The sequence below is a fragment of the Mesocricetus auratus genome, unplaced genomic scaffold (assembly GCF_017639785.1).
Source record: "Mesocricetus auratus isolate SY011 unplaced genomic scaffold, BCM_Maur_2.0 Super-Scaffold_100006, whole genome shotgun sequence".
Taxonomy (NCBI): domain Eukaryota; kingdom Metazoa; phylum Chordata; class Mammalia; order Rodentia; family Cricetidae; genus Mesocricetus; species Mesocricetus auratus.
Genome location: NW_024429190.1, coordinates 39,049,951 through 39,068,723, shown reverse-complemented (window position 1 = coordinate 39,068,723; position 18,773 = coordinate 39,049,951).

The window sequence follows — 18,773 nt, the reverse complement described above, 5'->3', positions numbered from 1 at the left end:
GATGCAGGTGGCTATAATGGAAGGTAACTATGCTCACACAATACTACAAACACTGCAACTGAAAAGAGTTGCCAAATATGAATACAGTGCTTGTGTCAGCATAAACAAGACTAACACAAAGTCAATACAGACAAAATGCAAGCAGGTATGGAAGTATACACAGAGAATCTTACCCTAGCTCAAGAATCTTGGCAATTGATATTAGTTTTCTTTAAAGGCACAACCCCTGGGTTTTGCCCACACTCCAGTGGATGCCAACACAAATTGGGAATATATGGCCAGCACAGAATGCACTCAATGAGCTTAAAACAGAAGGCAGACACAGAATTAGGTGGCTAAGGAAGGGAGGCAGTTTATGAAGAGGGGTGCATATAAAATATATAATCATTATTACTTCAGAAATAAATAAATTATTTTAAATTAAGCAGTATGCAAATTACTAGCATTGAATTTTTGTTTGCTCTCTTTGTCCTTACGTGACCTGTACAGTTAGTCATTATCAAGTTACAAGAAAACAACCACTGAAAAAACATAAATATATATTAAGTTGAATGCTAGGTTCTAATGCAAAATACTTGAGATAAATGTTTTACTTGCCAAAGTCTCAATAAGAAGAATTTTATCATTTGTACAGAGCCAATTTGAAGCTCTGAATGTCTGTAATTTAAAGCAAACAAATAAACAGAAAGGCATATGGTAACAAGCAAGTGTTAGGCAATGGCATGTATTCATTTGCTGCCTATTATTTTAATTAATCCTGTACCAGAAAATTCAAGACTTTACAACAAGTGTATCAATTATTCCATGGTTGATGTATTCATTTATTTAATTTCCCCCTCAAGGGGTAGAAGCTGTCTAGATACATTTTTTTCTTTTAAAATTACTCATTAATGTCAACAATTGTAATTTCACATAAAGTCAGCCCAGCTTGAGCAGAAATATTGAGAAAATAACTAGTTTTGTCTTCTAAGCATTCACAAACCCTGAATGCATGAAAAAAGTCCCCAAATACCCAAACATAATTTTAGAAAACATCACCAGACACAGCAAACACATTCAAGGACTCTGAAGACACAGGAAGATAAAAAAATAGATAGGTAATGAGCAAGTAAATTTATTATTTCAAAATTATAATGCAATCTGCATTATTTACTTTATTAATGATAATCCTTATATGCGATATTCCAATACAATGAGAATTTTAAGAAATAAAATGTCACTAAATCTATACGTTGAGAACTATTCATTTTGGGACAATGTCAAACAGTAAAGTTGCAGAAAAACCATACCTTAATTATGGGTATTTAAGTAAAACATGCATATTGCTGTTATAAAACAAATTTCAATCTCAGATATATAGTTATATTAAAGTAGTTTGGCATAAATGTATTTTAAAGTAAAGTTTTGATTATCAGGACCAATTTGATTTTTTCTACCAAGAATAATTTGATGGAAAATTTTATTTCATTAACAAATGCCACATCTACAAAGATTGTTTGAGAATGCCACTTTTTTCAGGAGAAGAAATCTGAAACACATGGTTTATAACTTGAAAGCATGCATATTAAATGTGTCAGTTTGTTATGTAAGGGTTATCCAGAGAAGAAGAATTAGGATATATACCTTTGCAAGAATAAGCATGTAACTATGTACACAGGTTTAATCCCAGCACTCAGGATACAGAAACAGATGGATCTTTGTGAATTCAAGGCTGCCCAGGGCTACATGAGAGTGAATCAGTCTAAAAGAGAAACAGAGTTCCCACCTTTGATGCCAGCACATGTGATGACATGCCTTTAATCCCAGCACTAGGGAGGTAGAGAAAGGAATGATAAGGCTGGGTGGAGAGAGGAGTATAAGGCAGAAGTAGCAGGCACACATAGCAGTCTGAGGGTTGGTTGAGACAGATTGCATTCTGAGGTTTTGGGGAGACAGGATTGCCTATTTTGGTCTGAGGCAGAGGTAAGTGCTGGTGGCTGGCCACATTTCTTCTCTGATCTTTAACACCAGTATCTGTCTCTAGATTTTTATTATTAATATAAGGTAGAATTTTCCTACAGTCCTTTCCCATCAACTAATTTTATGATTCTTAGATTTGCTACATGCTTTTAAAAATTAGAATATTATAATCTTTGGAATGGAATGTATATAGAAAGTAAGCTATGAAATTTAACTAATTGAAATCCAGAATTTGAAAGTATATCATTTGTTGTTAATATCTATAATCCCTAATTGCACTAGTTGTCATATACTTTGGCAAATTCCTGAAAGTCACAGTTGAAAGGAGGAGGAAGAGCTGTTCACCTCCAAGCAAACTGGAAGCAGAGAGATAAAAGTAGGGTAATTAGGTTCAAGGCCTTGCACCTAGTGTGCTAACTTTAAATGATAACTCCTATCCTGTAACATTTCCAGAAACTTTGAAAACTATCACAAAGAGGTGAAGACCTGAATTTTAACACATGAGCCTTTGGTTGACATCTCATATTCAACATTAATATTGTGATGTTCTCTTATAAACTACCATGGCAGGCTCTTCTTCTTATAAACACACATTTTTGATAATTATGCCAATACATCATTCTTTTTTAAATTACTTTAATTTTAAATAGCTTGCTTCACGTGTCAATCCCAGTTCCCTCTCCCTCCTCTCCTCCCGTACTGCCCCACCATCCCCCCCAGCCTCCCACCCTATCCCCACTTCCATCCACATAGGGGATACCCAGAGTCTGTCATTTCACTCAGGACAGCATTCTAATTAAGTTTTGTAGAATGTGGTGTTATGTTTCTTGCACAAATAGAGCCTGCCTGGGGGTCAGAGAATGCAGCTTTCCACTAGATAGCAATGGAGGACTCACAAATAAAGCCTGTCTGGGGGTCAGAAAATGGAACTTGTGACTACATTGGTTAGCAAGTGGCAAGTTCCATTCTCTGCCCCTCAGACAGGCTTTATTTGTGCATGAAAAATATAACAACAGTTGAATACATATAATTTCATTATAAATAAAAATTGAATTCTGAATATTCTGTGAAACATTTAAAATGCTGTGTTAAGGTGAGCTTGAAAGCTGAGCATTAAGTTATTTAAACTGGTCAGACAATCTACCGAATTATCTAATGCTTTATATGAAAGTAAATATTCATTTTATTCAATGTCTCATATGGGACCATGTTAAAATTTCCTCAAAGTTCCAAAGTATTCAAAATCTGAATGAAAAGAGGGGCATGGTTGATTCTTTATCTCTAATATGCAGTTCACAAGTGCCTTATTTTATTCACTTAGGGTTAAGAAAATTTAATGTATGAGTCAGCTGAGCTTTATTAAAGCAAACACGATAATTCTTTAGAACAATTATCACTAAAACAAGGAAGATTTTTATATGCTATTCTTTAATAAAATGTTATTGTAGTGAAGCATTAAAAGAAGTTTATAAAATTGCTAACATCCACTTATTTAATGTAGTGCATAATTTTTAATATTACTCCACCATTGGCTGTGAATTGCAGAAGTAACCCACACCTGCACAATTACTGAACTTCAGGATATTTTTGTTTTAATTTCTGAAGGACATTAATAAGAGTGATAAAGTAACTTGAATTCCTAGTTGGGTTATTATTCCTAAAGCACTCTGGCCAGCCACTTGCAATTTTCCTCTATTAAGAGACACAAAATAAGGCATGCAAGTAATATGTACTCAATGAAAAGTACATTCCGCTCTGGCCATGCAAGCTTTGCTGACATTTTAAGTAGGAAGGTTGAAGGAATCAAGTCCATTTTTGAGTAATTTTGTAAGCTCAAGTAAGATTGATCTATCCTGCAGCAGAAAGCATCTAGAACATAGTAAATATAAGAGCAGTTGATGAAAGAGACGCAACTCTACAAAAAAAAACATGCTTTAGTCAAGAGGAAAGCATAGAGATGTAAAGGTCACTTAGAAACCTTTCACCTTATCATCTGTAGTGTGTGTGTGTGTGTGTGTGTGTGCATGTGTACACATACAAACAAATTTTTGTAGGATTGCAGAAGTTCAGAAAATAACTAATTTTCTGTACTTGCTGTGTGTATTAACTCAGTAATGCACATCTTCTTTAGTTTGAATTGATAGTAGTGCTTAAAGTACTAATCTGGAGTATATATTGTGTTTAGAATATTTGGTCTCCAAAAATGCTAGAGTTTTACCAGGAAAGGCCATTCATTTATCTTCACTGCTCTTAGGACTTAGCAGTACCCAATAGATTCAACTCTTTTGAGATCAAGTTGAGAACTTCAAACTGCCAAGTGTTAATTAGCAAACACTTCATCAGTGTGAGTCTAGTTGCTCTGCCTCTCTGTTCTTAGAGAAAGAAATATGTTACTCAGAAGATATTAGGAGATGTTAGCTGGGAGTAAAAACACATTTAATAAATACTCATCATAAGGAGCCACTTCATATAGCCTATTTTCAATGAATAGTATAAGCTTGCAGTGATTTAACAGAATTGAAAAGATTTCTGAAACATATCATTAGTGAAAACTAAATGTGGATGCCCTGGGGCACATCTTTGTGAAAACAATTAATGAGAGTTTTTCCCCTAGAATTAGATTTTGCCATTTAATGAAAAATAATCCATGCAGATTCAATCAAACAAGTAATAATAGTGTTTACTTTCCTATTACACATAAAAATGGTTTTAAACCTTGAAGAGAGATATCTTGAGTCAGGAAAATCTGAATCTCAGAGGCATATTTTGGGAAGTTTTACTCTGAAAGCTGTGTTTAAATCATTTTGCTTCTTGAAATGCACTTTCATCATTAGTATGGAGCCTTTGTAACAGGAAAATCCAATAATCAAAGTAGTATTAAGTAGAAATAAAATGACACTACTCTATTAGAAGCATATTACCAGTTAGCATTTGGTAGATGTTTATCAGAGTCTTCATTCTTAACATTTTCTTTCCATTCACTCTTTGCTCTCCCATGGAATTCTTATATTAGTAGTTCCACTGTGAATTCAGGTTTTGTAAAAACATTGTACCCAGAGCCATATTAGTTTCCTAGTGATTCATATTAAAAAGAAGCCTGCTAATCTTTCTGGATATTTCACAGCATTAAATGTCATTAAATGTTGCAATCCAGTTAATCGTAACACCCATCCTTTCTTCTCTTTGTCTGTCTCTTGATTTCTTTGTCTACCACATCTCTCTTTCTCCTCTCTTTGTTTTTTGCTTCTCTTCTGCTCTCCACTTCTCATCGTCAATGCAACTGGACATCATGTTTCTAATCTCGCCTGGTAAGAACCAGCTTAGAACCATCTAGTCCTGTGTTTCAAATGCAAAGCACATTTTACTTTTTAATTATTATGTAAGAACTGAATCTTTATAACTATACTGGAAAATATATATGAAAAGAAGTATAGTCTGTTACATTGTGCCACTCAGTCTCTAGCTTGTGTTAAGAGGCTATGGTTAGTGATTTACCTGTATATCACCTAGGTTGATGTCAGAAACCTTGAATTAAGAACTCACTGACAAAATAACATAATAGTACAATTCCTAGAACATTTTATTGTGTTGATAAAACAAAAAATGGTGTTCATGAATTCTTGAGCAACTGAAAACTAACAAAACCAACATTTACTCAAATCATGTAGATCAGAATAGATTAGAAAGATACCCTGTATATATGTTGTTTTTTAGTGGTTTAGATGGTCCTGTTTCTTTGCATTCATATTCATAACAACAGAGCCTGGAATCCTTGCAATCTCCAGGAAGAAAGGTACTGTTTTTTTAAACGTGTTTTCTATATTATACTGTAGTTCCAAGGAAGCATTGTGCAACATACCAGAATTTACCAAAACTGGTTATACCTGCTTAGTTTATCAAACACTGCAATGTACTTCCTACAGTTTGGTTAGCTTAAACCATTTTAAGTTGTCTATCTTTGTTTTCCTTAAATTTTGAGACTGTTATAGTGCTTATAATTTCCATATTTGTAAAATGATGTATATTGCCTAATCTCATTTGTGGCACTGGACCTGAATGAAACTGTTTGATTGGAGAGACATCACTCCTGGTACTGTAACCAAGACAACTACATATGACTAGTGAAGTGATGTTCCTGGAGGAGAATGTACACATGCTACTTTCCTAAACCAGTGTAATCTCTAAATGCATTATAAATGCTGATTTTTATACACACAGTATAGTGTAACTTTCACCTCTGATCAATGAAGATTTTTTTGTTTACCAGTTTACAGAATAAGACTTTTGTAGAAAGCTACAACTCAATTATCCAATACAGTAAAAACTCACCATATGATACTTAGCCCCAGTTAATACATCTGCGGTAACTGTTGCAATCATGATTCAAAAAACATTACGATAGAGAAGTTGGAAAGCATGTAGAGCCCAGAAGACAAAAAATATCTTCTATGAGATTATACCTACTAGCTATAAGGGTAAAGCTATAAAAATGGAACTTCTGATACAAGGCTGCTTAAACAACATCTACTAAATTCTCACAGCAGTTGTCATGCCAATGTAGATAAGAGAAATATCACAGGGTATCATCATTTGTTGAAGAGGTACAGGCAATTTTATTTAAATGCAATGGCATTATTGTTTCTGTTTGTTTGGACCATCTAGAGAAATTAGTTATGTTAATATAAAAGCTAATGGAAACAATGGATTTTTCTTATAGAAAGATATAATTACTACATTAGCATTATAATTAGTTTTTAAAAGAAATAGATCATGAATTATTACTGACAGTCATTACTAAGAAAGAGAGTACAGTGCATTTGAGAATTAATAATTTGAATGTACATTTAGTAAAATTATGACTTGAATATCAAGTATTTGGAAAAAATGTACAATTGAAAGATTCTCTTATATATTAAATAACCCTACTAATTAAGTTAGGTAAAACTGAATTTACTATAATATGTTGATATACATAGATCCTTATAAAATTTTATTTCTTAACTTTTTAGCAATTCAAATCAGTGCTGTGTTTATATAATTTCTTATTATTTGTTTTTATTTTCATTTTTTATTTTATATACCCAGCTCAGTTTGCCCTCCCTCCTCTCCTCCTATTTTCTCTCCCAGCCTCATTTATACACCTATGCACTCCTCAGAGAGAGTAAGTCCTCCCAAGGGGAGTCAACAAAGCCTGGTATATCAATTTGAGGCAAGGCCAGCTTTCTCCCCCTTCTATCTATTCTATACCCATTTCTTCCCCTCATCTTCTCCCAGGACTCTCCCAGTATCTCTCAAGTATGTGACCTCTTATGTAATTATTATTTCTACATGTCTATGCACATTCACATACACATATATACACACATAGGCTATCTTTCTAACTTTCAATTGATCAATGGAATTGAAATCATTTTATGTATATGTACATACATGACATATATATACATACATGCATAAATACAACTGCATTATATTCAGCTCTATAGAAAGAAAGAATTAATGAAATTTACACATAGACTGATGGAATGGGAAAATATTATATTCTGTTAAATAACCCAATCCAAACAAGACACAGACTTCATATTCTCAGTACTTGTGGATGCTAATTCCAAGTTTTAAATTTGAGTGTATAACCTGAAGAAGTCACATAAGCTGTGGAAGTAGAAAGGAACTATGGCAGGAGGTGGTGGTAAGTATAACTGTAGAAGTTAATATTTAGACACAGGAGCTACAAAAGGAAAAAGGAGGGTTATCTAACTGCAGTAAGAGTAGGAAGATAATATAGGAGGAGACCAAGGAAGGAGATGCTAGATAACAATTAGGTGCTCGAAAAGTCTTGAGGATACAAATTAATTTATGCTTTCCCAAAATACATATAGCTGTGGGAATATATATGTATATATATATATATTCGTGTGTGTATATATAAGCACAATCTTCTCAGTTAGTAGAATACTATTCGTGTGTATATGATTTCAACTTCTTTAATGTTCATATATTTTTCTCAGATTCAGAAAAATAAAGCAAAGAAGAGTTTATCATTTGTCCAAAATTGAAAAGGTATTAGGAATCATATGAACCTGAAAGAAAAATGACATAGAAGAATTTATCAACAGGAAGATACATATTAGATCTATTAGTTCAAATACATGATAATTTGGTAAAAATTTTACCTTATGTTTGGTGTTCCTTTTTTGTTGTACTGAATCTAATGGCTGCTTATGTGACTTTAAGTGGACATTATCCAATATATCACATGCTTGGTAATTTAAAAAAACTAATCAAGAAATTCTGTCAAGCTTGAAATTTTAAAATTAGATCTCTTATGTTATATAAAAGTTCTACTTAATTTTAAACTAATAAAATACAATAACACAAATACTGTCACATTGAAGCTGGACAAAATAAATCAACAGAATGAAAAGAGTCCAAGAGAAGACAGAAGAATAGGACATATACTCAGTCACATACTCAGGAAACCTGTGAAAACACTATGCAGAAACCATAATGTATACATAGAAAATTGGTTCAGATCCATGCACAGTCTTTTTCTCCTGAAGTCCACCATCACATCTGACTTCTACACGCTTGCTCTTTCCACCTCCTCTTCTGCTGGCTACTAGGGGAGGGATTTGTTGAAGACATCTCATTTAGAACTGAGTTTTCCAAATTTCTCTCTCTCTCTCTCTCTCTCTCTCTCTCTCTCTCTCTCTCTCTCTCTCTCTCTCTCTGTCTCTCTCTCTCTCTCTCTCAGTCTCTGTATTTCTTCCCATCTTTTGCAGGAAGCTTTTTGCTTGATAGCTGAATAATACACTGATCTCTGAGTATAGGAGTCATTTAATCAATACTTTTTTAAAGAGTAGTATATGATTTCATTCTAAGTTTCTAGACTTTCTATTTTCTTGTTCTTAATCACCCAAGCAATGTCATATATGGGTACCATAATATGGAATGGGCCTTAATTCAAATCTGACATTGGTTAGTTACTCTCAAAAGTTTTGAGCCATTATTATCCTAGCATATTTTGCAGGAAGGTAAGCATGGTAGATCAAAGTTTTATCTCTGGAATGGTGTATATGTTTCACTTTTTACAGCTTACAGAGTATCTTCCTGTTCCAAAGACTACAAGATAGTTGTGAAGTCTCTATATAGACACAAGCTTGACCTCTTCCTATTAATTAACTTGTGAGGGTATTGTCTTTATCAATGGATCTACGATCCTAGTGACGTTTAAAAATAACAGTGCAGACAGAGTCCCAACTGGCCATCTGGGAAACTAGATTGACCATGAACCATGGGATTCATTTAGGGAAGGTGGATCCTATGATATATGTGAAATTACAGTAAAGAAAGGCAATACCTGTGGAATAACCGTTCAGGTGTAGTGAAATAAGGTACAAGTGAGGATGAGGGGTGAGGTGAAGGTGTATCAAAAGGAAATGCTTAAAAGATAGACATCTGTGATACTGCAATTCATATGTAGAACATATATGATATGATAAAACAAGTAATTAATATGACTTGCAAATAAAGATTTAAGTAACAATGGGAACAAAATATGGAGGAAAGAAGGTTAAATTAAAGTCTCAATGTCACCCAAGGAATGCCTTCATAATACTTACTTACTGGTCAGAGCATCCATGGAGGTACCCCAAAACAATGTAGGCTACTATCTTATTTTCCCACTATATTTAAACAGGAATACACTACTGGTAAAGACACCACTCACTTTGCTTTCAGGACACAGAGAAATTAGTCTAGAACTGGCCAGGTACTGAACCAATGGCTAGCTTTTAAAACACCAGATGGTTTTATGTAGTCATTACAGAGAAAAGACATTCATGGTCTTCCATAACTGACGACCTTGCTGGCTACTAACCTAGCAGGTAAAGTGTACTCACTGGTATAATAGTATCAAGAAAGTTTAAAATATGTATGTGTGAAACAATTGTTCTGTTGACTGAATGTCAGGGCTGTTTCACAGTGGGAATTCATTTCTGGTACTGTAATGGTTCTAAAAATTCCTTGACTAATGAATGGTTAGATTATAATATAGAATTATGTTGCTTTGGTAAATAGCCCTGATGTCAAACTTCTTCTAAATATTTATATTTATATCCATAGATTTGTGCTGCTCCCAACTTTGGATGAAAAAGTTTATTAATACAATTTGTAGTGTTTAGTGCAAAGACACATTACTATTCAATGTAATTCAGTATATTCAGTATAACCTACAAAAATCATCATCAGGATGTTATAAATCCAAAATGTTCAAATGTAGTGATGAACAAGAGTTCCCTGTGCACAATGATAACTACTAGACAAAACAGGAAAATTCAAACACGCAGGCTTGTTGTTTTAAAGGAAAAATACTGATAAAGGTCGTAGTTTACAGTCTGGTGATCTTTTGTTATCTGTAGGGCAGGTTTCACCTGTATTCCCCATATTATTGTTTGTTTGCACCAGACTTTTCCCATTAAATCTTGAGTGTTGGTTCTTCGTCTACAAAGGCCACCATTGTGAGAGATGTCATTGTTATTTACAACATCCTAGGTAACTTCTATTTTGTCTTAGAGCACGGTCAATCCTGATTCCACAGGCATTATATCAGTCATTCTTCCCATAACCTTATCTTAAGGATTATTTCTGAGTCAAAAGTACCCATCTTTATGGAAGATGTCATATGTAGTTTGCAAATAGTTTCAATGGAAACTAGTCTTAAACTTTGTTGTACACTCTGGACTGAGTTAATTGTCTTTGGAAAACTTTCAAAAATTGTGCTGTACTTAAATAAGGCTAAAATAAACCACCTGGTTTCAGACTTCAGAAGATTTAATCAGGGACATCTAACTCAGTTCATTCTTGACTCTCTTGGGAGTATTTTTCTGTCAGCCTTAGATCTTGCTGGGACCCCCTTTACTCATCTTCATAACAGATGTGCATTTGGAGGCACTGTGAAAGATTAGCCACCAACTGACTTCTCTGCTTACACTCCACTGAGGCAATACAAAATAAGAATGCCAAAGGAAAGTCTTTGTTGGCAGAAGGAACACAGGCAATACACTCTTTCTTAGTAACAGATATGAGAAAACATGTAGAAATGCACCACAGCACAAATACCAAGTATTTGTATTATGTAAAACTAGATTATCTTCCAGTGAAACTTTGTACTAGGAAGTGATTGTGTGTTTGTGTTTGTGTGTGTGTGTGTGTGTGTGTATGTGTGTGTGTGTGTGTATGTGTGTGTGTAATCATGTGTGTAAAATACTTTCTGGGGAATCAAAACCAAATTAGCTGATATTGTGGTGGAACATTAAACTGAGTGTATTATGAATTGATCACAAAATATATTTTGTATTTGCCATGTATTTTATATTTTTATTATTTCCTTCAGTATAGATTAGCTTTATATTAATGTTAATAAAATAACATTTTTGTGGAAAAATAATGTTCTCTGTTATGGTCTGTCATGGTCAAGGCTAAAATTTATAACCAATCTTTAAATAGAAGTTATTTTCATAAACTTTGAGTGAAAACTATTTTGTCAAATTATTTAGTGAATATTATTGCTCTGGAATTTTACGTTGCATTACTGAACAAATCTAGAAGATTCAGATTACATGCTGAATTTGTAAATAGTTGTATTTAAGTTTAATTTCAATTGTACAAGTCTGAGTTGTGCAATGAAGAGATCCTGAAATATCAGACTGTTTTGAAAAATAATAAATGCTTCTTTTTTTGTTTTTTTACGAGACAGGGTTTCTGTGTATTCTTTTGGAGGCTGAATAAATGATTCTTATTACAAACAAATTCATATAGTTTGATAACCTAGCAAGAAAATGCTTATCTATATTGTTCATAGCACTTATCGCAATAGAATACTCTGGGTCTATATATATATATATATATATATACTCATATTTACATAACTAAATATACCTTAGCATGTAAATGTACAACAAAAAAGAAACTGCTGAGTATGTATCAGTACCCACCAAATCCTAAGACTCTACTTTGCTTAGCATCCATTGACAGGGCCAAAATTTTTCTATTCTACAAGGAATACCACATCATCTTTTCAGGAACTTTAGCATTTTTCTTTGTTTTGAAATTGTTAGAATTTACTGTTCTTAATTGTAACTTTGGAATTGTGTATTTGTTGCAGTTCTGTAATGAAATCTTGAAGCAGAAATCCTAGCATTATCTGCTGATTTTCCCTAATAACCTAACCATCTTTGCACATTCTTTGTCATGAAAACAAATAGTTTGAAACTTGACTAGTGTGTTTCCCATACTATATTTTCCATTCTCTTTTATTACCAAGAAATAGACTTATGAATGTGATTTGATCATGTGATGTAGAAAAACTTGTTTTAGGCAGAGGCTATAAATCACTTGGCACAATGGATCTATTTTCCCTACATTTGTTTTGTTGTTTGCTTTTTTATTCATTTGTTTGTTTGTTATTTTTTATTTTGTTTTGTTTCTTTGTTTTTTTGAGACAGACTTTGGAAACTGTTCTGGAACTAGTTCTTGTAAACCAGGCTGGCAGGCTGATCTGATTAAAGGTGTGAACTACCACCGCCCATCTAATTTGTTTGTTTTGATTTTTGTTATATTTTGTTGACAATAGTTTTTTCCCTCACAAGATGCATCCTGATTACACTTTCTTCTCTCTCTACTCTTCATAGTTCTTTTCCACCTCCATTCCCAACTAGATGTACTTCCTTCAAAATATTTTACTGATCACAGGAGAAGGAAAATATTGAGTAGTCCCTATTGCCCACGGGGAATAAAGCAAACATAGTTCCTGAACTCCACTGACACAGTGTTTGCTTGTGGATATGTTATTTTTCCTTCAAACAACAGAGGTTTTAGACAATATCCATCAGAGCATTACTGTGTCAAGATCATGCTTATATCTTTTGTTAGTCCTTTGAGATTGGGTTTCCTACTGCTTAGAGCTAACATGTTTCCTGACTCTAACATTGATAACATGAATATTACACTTTTAAGAATTAAACTTATTTTCCCTATTCTCATCTCAATGTCAGGTCAGTGTAAATAGCTGCAGCATTCATCAACTGCACAGTGTTTTGGCGTGCTCATAACTTCCTTCATTTTTGAGGAACATGAGGTTAGCTAGCACCAGTTCCATCTCAGACGTGATTGCAAATGATAGTAATCATAGAGTACATTCTTGCGCAATTTTAACTTGTTAAAGAAATCCTTTAAGTTTGTTCTCATAATTGATTTCTAGAGCAAAATAGCATTGTATATCCTTTGCAATTTATGAAGTAATTTAGACAGCAAGCCTTCATACATTCAAGGAAAATGATATTTATATGTGTACAGGGTGGACTTGAAATGCCTTGTCCTGGAAAAATAACTTAAGAGTTTTATTAATTAATTCCAAGGTTCAACTTCTTTTGTGTTGGCAGAAAAGAATAGAGATTTATCAACTCTTTTCAGTTTTGTATGATTGTGGTCATTATCAGACAATTTTAATATTAAAGCAGTATGGTGAATAGAGGAAGAATGACACTAGCTGCCATTAAGTAACTGCCCATGTGACTAGGTTCTTTCTTTGCATTTTGCAAATAATGATGCTATAAAAAATGCAGCAAAAATCATGTGCTTAAGTAAAAGATTCTGAAGGTCATACTTCAACAACTTCAGCAAACTTTCCTCAGCATGCTTGCTCTTTTGCAGTTATCTTTCCATTCAACTTCTTCTGTAATTTTTTAATTAATTTTATTTAAGTCAGAAACAATCTTATTTACATATCAATCCAAGTTCCCTCTCCCTCCCATCCTCCAATGCACCCCACCAGCTTCCCACCCAGGGAGGATGAGGGGCCTTCCATGAAGGTTACATCAAAATTTGTCTGTTCATATGGGGCAGGGCTTAGGCCCTCCCCCATGTATCTAGGCTAAGAGAGTGAACCTCCGTGGGGAATGGGTTACCAAAGTCTTTGCACTAGGGATAATTTCAGGTGACACTGCCAGAGGCCCCATAGATTGCCCAGTCTTCCTAGGTGACACCCACTTTCAGGGGGCCTGGTTTGACTATCTATGTTGGTTCTCCAGCTGTCAGACTGAGGTCCATGGGTCCCTGCTTGCTCAGGTCAGATGTTTCTGTGGGTTTTCCTTGCGTGGTCTTGACCCCTTTGTTCAGCACTCTTTCCTCTCTACAACTGGACTCTAGGAGTTTGGCTCAGTGCTTAGCTCTGGATCCATGCTTCTGCTTCCATCAGCTACTGGATGAAGGCTTTAGGATGGGATTTAAGTTAGTCAATAATCTCATTATAGGGGAAGGGCGTTTAAGGGAGCCTCTCCACTATCACTTATAATCATAATTGGGGTCATCCTTGTGGATCTCTGTACAATTTCCTAATGCCGGACTTCTCTTTAAACCTATAATGGCTCCCTCTATTGATGCTTTTCTTTTCTTTTTCTCTTCTATTTATCTCCTGATTGTTCTTCCTGATGCCTCATTTCTCCTCCCCCTCCTCATCTCCTCTCCTCTTTCTCCTATGTCACTTCCTCTCCCCCCATGCTGCCAATTTGTTCAGCAGCTCTTGCTCCTTTCCACTTCTCCATGGGACCATGTATGTCTTTCTTACAGTCTTCCTTATTTCCTAGCTTTTCTGAAGGTGTGAATAGTAGTCTGGTAATCCTTTACCCTATGTCTGAAATTCATATATGAATGAGTACATACCATATTTGTCTTTCTGTGACTGGGTTATCTCACTTAGGATGGTGTCTTCTAGTTCCATCAATTTGCCTATGAATTTCAAGATTTCATTGTTTGTGGTTGTTGTTGTTGTTTTTATGCTGAGTAGTACTCCATTCTGTAAATGTACCATATTTTCTTTATCCATTCTTTGGTTGAGGGGCATATAGGTTGCTTACAGTTTGGAAATCTGTATGGAGGTTTCACCTGAAAATAGTAATCATTCTACCTCAAGATCCAGCTATTCCACTCTTAGGTATATACCCAAAGGATGCACATTCTTACAACAAGGGTATCTTTTCAACTATGTGCATAGCAGCACTATTTGTAATAGCCACAACCTGCACCTTGTTTTGAGTAAAAAAAAAAACCTACAGAATAGAAAAATCACTGACAATTAAATGAAGGGGAAAATATAAACAAATCTGATACAGATGATTTGGCTAATAGTCAAGCAAAGTATAGCTAGGAGTGCCATCATACAGTCCTACTGCCAGAGAGTCTGGGAAACAGAACCTTCATCCAGCAACTGATGGAAGCAGAGGCAGACACCCACAGCAAAACACTGTACTGAACTCCTGGAATCAAGCAACAGAAAGGGAGAACTGATGAGCAAAGGGGTTAAGAGTGGGCTGGTTTAACCCACAGAAACAGTTGACCTGAAAAAGGGGTTGCTCTTGGACCCCAGACTGATAGCTGGATGGATAGCATGGAACTGATCCAGATCTCCTGAATGTGGATGTCAGTGAAGAGGCCTAGGCAATCTATGGGGCCTTGGGTATTACTTATGCATGGCATACAAATGGACTTTGGCTGCCCATCCTACAATGAGGGATGCTCTCTCAGCCTAGACTCTTTGGGGATGGCCTAGACTTGCCCTGGGTGAAATGATGGACTCTGGCAATCTTCCAAGAGGGCCTCACACTGCCTGGAGATCAGAGTTGAGACTGGGGACTGCGGGGACTGTTGGGGAGGGCAGGGGGAGGAGGGGGCAGAGAGGGAACTGGTATTTACATGTGAAACATGCATTTTTCTAATTTAAATTTTAAAAAAAGGAAGAAAAAGAGACAGACATTTAAAAAAGATGCAAAACTTTAAATCATTAAACATTATAGATTCCTTAGTGAACCATTGTCTGCTGATATTGAATCTAACAAATACCATCTCTTGGGATAAATGCACCTGTTAGACTGAACTTTATTATTAAATAAAGAAAATTGTGTCTTAAAATGTGTAGAAGCGAGTTTTTCCTAGCACAAGATTCTAAGAAATAATGTTCCATTGTTTAATCTTATCTGAACTTTTAACTGTGAGCCAAATACACATGTGTTTTCACCTCTTCTATAGTTCTACATTTTTAGATATTTGAATAAGCCCGTAAGTTAAAGTTAATTTATTGGAAATACGATATGCATAAAAGTATCTCTAAATCTAAACAAAATGAGATTTTAATACTTGATATATATATACATATATATGTATATATATGTGTGTGTGTATCAGAATATATATATATATATGTGTGTGTGTGTGTATGTATGTGTGTGTGTGTGTGTGAGTTTTTCTAATGCATTTTCTTTTATTCATTACTGTCCTCCACATCCAGAGGCAGCATTAAAATGACATTCCATATTGACCTAAATTTCTGAAAAATATCCCTCAGTTAATGAAACATTATCATATTAGCTCCACAAATCCTCTCTTCTATTCTCTTGATTATCTAATATGTCTACCTTTTAACTTTGTATATTTTCTTCTCTTTTTAGTAATATACTTAGGCTAGTCAGTGGTAATAATATGTAATATATATCACATATTGTCTGGGTCTATCTAGTGGAGCATGGGCAACCTACGCTACAGATCTAAAGAACAGTAATTATTTCTCCCCTGTAGCTATCAACTACAAATAGCTTCGAAGCTAATTGATGGGGGTCTCAAGAGATCATCTTCTTACCATACTAAAATTCTAGATGATTGTGTGTAGGTCTTATGCATGTCACCATGGCTGTTGTGAACTCGAACATGTAATAGCCATGTCATGTCCATTAAATAGCATAATATAATACTCCTGGTCCTTTCAATTCCTACTGTCCTTATTCCTAAACTTCTGCTTTGTTCCCTGATCTTTGGCAGAAAGTTGTAGAGAGGGTATGATACAGATACTCCATTTTGAACTGAGTCTTCATTGTCATTTATTCTTAGCATTTAGCAGTTATAACAGTAAAATGACTACTTTTCACTGTAGTAAGAAACTTCATTGACTATGGTTGAGACATAAGCCTTAGTAGATATAAAAATAAATGTTGAGTAGAAAGTCCTGCCATTCCCTTACTCTCCCATCCTCCCATGCTCCACAGCGACAACCCCAACCCAACCCCACCCACTCCCCAAGGAGAGTGAGGCCCTCCACAGTGGACCATCAAATCCCTCACACTATTTGGGGGAGATCCTAGGCCCTCTTTCTTGTATCTGGGCTGCATTAGTATCCTCCATATGAAATGGGCTCCCAAACTCCATTTGTCCTAGGGACAAAGACAGGCTCCACTGTTAGAGGTCCCATAGACTTCCTTGACCTCCTAGCTGGTATCCACATTCAGAGGGCATCGTTAGGTCCCATGCTGGTTCCCCAACTGTACGAATATGGCCTCCGTGCTCTCACGAGGTCAGCTCAGCTGTTTCTGTGGCTTTCTTCATTACAGTATTGGCTCCTTTGCGCATCCCTCCTCCCTCTCTGCAACAGTATTCCAGGAGTATGGCTGAGTGTTTAGCTGTGGGTGCCTGTTTCTGCTTCGATCAGCTACTGGATGAAGGATCGAGGAATGGCAACCAAGGTTGGGGGGATTGACATGTAGATAAGAGTGCTTCTAAAATAAAATACAGAAAAGAAGGAAGTCCTGCTACACATATCAAAATAACAACAGCTAATTCCACACTACAGTCATAGCCTTCACAGCCAAGGGATTTTGTGCATGGTTACTGTACTAAGCATGAATTCTGACTTTTGGTCTAGTCAGAATTATCCTGAGAAATTGGGTAACATAACTCCTATGCCACTCTTGCTCTAGTAGACGCAACATTCCTGAAAGTTCAGTATTGTGCCATGTAGGGTCTAGTTCTGACCACTAACTAGCATACTAAAGACAGGGTTTACATACGTGTTTTTTCTGGCATTTTGATTAATCTTTCAGCTATCTCTTCCACTGTCCCACTTCCGTGTTTGAACGTAGCTCATTCCTTCAACTCCCAGAACACTTGGTATTTTAAACAGTGTGTCCTACTACCTATACCAAACATAATTTTAACCGGATGTTGAGAATATAGGTTGTCAGATGGCTATCCATATCTTTGTTTTTGATACTTCTTTCCATTCTCAAGTTGCCTGACTCTTTCTGTTCTTAACTCTGCATAAGCTTTTCTACCTCACATTATTTTACTTTGTTTTACCCCTAAATAACGATATTCCTCCTTTTATGAATTTTCTTTCTCTGTAGCTATTTTTCTAGGTTTGTGTATTCTGCTTGGCATCAAATATAAAATCACCATACTCAAAGATAGAAATCAAATGATCATCTCAGAAGACAAAAGAAAATGCTTTTATCTAGCACAGTACCTTTTCATGATGAACGTCCTGGAGAAAGTAGGAGCAGGGAAAGCATAACTCAACATACAAAAGGATCTTTGAGAGAAATAAATTCCATGTGTTGATATTTTCTCCAAACACATTCTCTTGCAATTAAAATCCAATATTGTTTGTACTAAAATACAATTGCGTAAATTACATTTTCCATTATCTAAATGTTTTTATTTTTTCTTTAGACAAAAGGATTCTAGAGGGTGTGATGGTGCTAAAGTCTCTTTAATAATCACATTTACTTTTACAGTTTGTTGTCACTTTTACTTGCATTATGGGGATAGTGTCATAAGAAAAAAATTTCAAATAGTTACATAGATTCAATAAACTAATGCAATGATTCATCAAATTCTGGATAATCTAACATAAGTAATCATAAGTAAAAAAAAAAGATAAAGTAAGTGACACTAACACTAACAGCGAGTATGTTCTTGTAGCATACGGCTTC